Source organism: Cariama cristata, unplaced genomic scaffold (genome assembly GCF_000690535.1).
Source record: "Cariama cristata isolate BGI_N322 unplaced genomic scaffold, ASM69053v1 scaffold6646, whole genome shotgun sequence".
NCBI classification, from domain to species: Eukaryota; Metazoa; Chordata; class Aves; order Cariamiformes; family Cariamidae; genus Cariama; species Cariama cristata.
The window spans coordinates 222041-224938 of NW_009621475.1; positions in this window are offsets into that span (position 1 = coordinate 222041).

Below are 2898 nucleotides of genomic sequence, written 5' to 3' on the forward strand. Positions count from 1 at the left end.
AAAGATGGATAAGCTAGGCTCGGCATTTGACAAAAGGACAGGAGAGGTGCCGCACCAACCCGTGCGATTCACTTGTACTAGAGCTGATGTGTGAAAGGACCTTCTGGCTGGGAATCTGCATTCGTTTTAAAGAGGATTCGATAATTTTATGGTCATTAACAAAATCTGCAGCTATGCATGTTGCGGTAATGATATGGGTAATTAAATCTGAAGCTTCTGGGAATTAAGCTGATAGCCTGAAAGGGTCAAAAAGAAAACTCCTCTTGTACTTAATCAGAGGAACAGCTTTGCAAGCTGGATAGGTGCATTAATTGTCCAATACTGACCACTACTTGACACACAATGCTACATCAAATGGACCTCCAGATTGATCCAGCTCGACTCTCCACAAAAATTACTAAGATTTTATGTAGGACACACCAACAGAAACAGTGGTTTTGGACCCACATTAAACCAGTTTGGTTTGGTTAGCTTCTCTTAGACAGTTTTGCACAGACAAAAAGTACTTCCACTTATTCTGAGACTTTCAATGGGCTGTTGGTAATATCGTCTCCTGAAAAGTGCCAATTATTCTCATCGCTGCTAAGAGTGGAGATGAGGTCTGTTGCTTGAGGACAATGTAAGAAATTTTTATCCCTGTCTTTTCCTTCCTAAGAGAGTAGCAAATCTTTACAATGTCCTCATGAGCCAGGGTAAAATTCTCCACAGAAAACTGAGCCTCAGTAACATGCTACTTGGTTCAAGGTCACCTGTGATAAAGATGAGAACAGAAAAGTGGATCTTCTGATTCCTACTCCTGTGCCCTGAATACCAGGCCATAGTGCTGCTGCCACCACCTGTGGGGACAGCCTTTCAATCTTTAAGGCTGTCAAAACCCAGTAGCTTTTATGAGCACTAAAAATCACTTTAAATAAACTTCAGTTTAAAAAAAAAAAAGTTACAGGAGAACAGGTGGACTCCTGTGACACCAGAATTCTTCAATGCACAAAGAATCTTTCATGTCACTGTTCTACACGGTACCTTTAAATATTCTTCTACATAAAGGCATGATATGCAAGAGCAAAAGAATAACTGAGAAACAGTAATCCCTAACAGATCAACTGCTTTATCTACACAGATTCTGCTTTCATAAAAGCACAGAGAAAGGGGGGGGGGGGGGGGGGGGGAAAAAATAGAAGTACATTCTTATTGTTTTCTGAAGCTTAAAATAACCACAAAGTGAGAAAAATCAAAGCTGTTCCATAGAACAACTAAGGAAAAAAGTCTCACTGAGCATTTGAGAAAGACAGCAAACGGCAGAAGATGGAATTAGAGATTTAGCGAGTGCTACGGTCACCATGCTTAGATCCTAAATTTGGTCTATGCTGAAACCAGTGTGGTTTAAATGGGAAGCATCTGCTAGAATGTATGTGCCCCATATATAATTATAGCTGTCACTGGCAGCAAAGGCTACAGTTAAGGCTACCATTACATACTCCATTTTCACTTGCTAACTTCTCTGAAAACTTTCTTTTTTCAAATATAATGCAACTGAATGCAGCCAATTTCTGCAGGGAACTTGCTAACTGTGAGAGACACAGAAGGTAAAGGTATGGGATGAATTAGAACAAATCATCTGTACTGAAGACAGGCAGAGTCGTCATCAATTTGTTCTCGTAGCTGATTGATCATGGAATTTTTCCACTTCCAGAAACAAGCAGAAAATGCATTATCTAATATAGCTGGTTTTGAACCAAACAACATTTCTGCTTAGCTTTAACACAGGGTCCAGTCTGCTGCTAGAGGAAGCAGCAGGAAAGTGGTCAAAATGATAGCTAACAAAATGTTCATTTATTCCTCTCATTCAGACATTTTGCATTTTCCAAAGTGTCAAGTTGTTCTATAACATCTATGGGCTGCTGAGCTACTTCCCCTTGCTCCCAAAACTAACCAGTGCCACATCCAGGTTTTTTTCCTCAACCTGTATTATCTGCTGGACCAACGCTCTACAGAAAGCTCTGAAAAACCCACAAACTTCCCCCTAACCAAAAAGCTTCCTAGCCACAATGCAGCTTATTTTCTAAAACCCCTCTGCACAAGCATTTTCTTGGAGCTGTCTTCCTGAGCTGAGCTCTCTACCCTTTCGTGCAGTCAAGCAGTCCTGTCCAAACGGGTCAGGTATCCACCAGCTCAAACAGCAGTTCAAAAGAGATCATCTCAGAGCAAGGTTGACTTGCCTTCAAAGCTGCAGACCACTCTGTTGTACAGCGATAACACGATGAACAGAAACCATCTGAGGAATTATTCCAGCCCTGACTTTCATCATTTCTAGATGTCTCTTTCTGTTACTCTGTTTCCATGCTACATCCTCTATTTCAAAGATGAGGGAACATTCTTTATAATTCACCATTTAGACTTCCGCAGGGTTTTTTATATTTATATATATACACACACTTTATTTTAAACCCAAATAAACAATTCAGAGTCCATTAACCTCATCCCATTCAGCCCTACTACTCAAAAAACGAGAAGCAGCTGTTGGAGAGAAACCCAGGACCCTGGCAGTTTACACATACGTGTAATTCAGATATGAATTAAAGTTACAATGGCTGCCAATTAAAAAAGTCGTAAGACTTTTTACGGTGTGGATGCACGCTTCTATCCCCTCTATTGCCAGCTGCTGTGGTACCACAGATGAGCCAGCAGCATCCTCCCAAAACATGCTTCCAAGAGCCACGGCTGTATCGGCAAAGGTGGGAACTGCGCTCTCCCTGTACGTCCTGCTGCAATAGTCTGCTAACCAGTTTCTTTCAGATCCGTTTCCTGGCCTTCCTCAAGTGCATCCACATGGGAATGAGCATAAAGCCTTTCCTATGCACGCTTTTAGACCTATCACACTCATCTTCTTATCATTTTCCT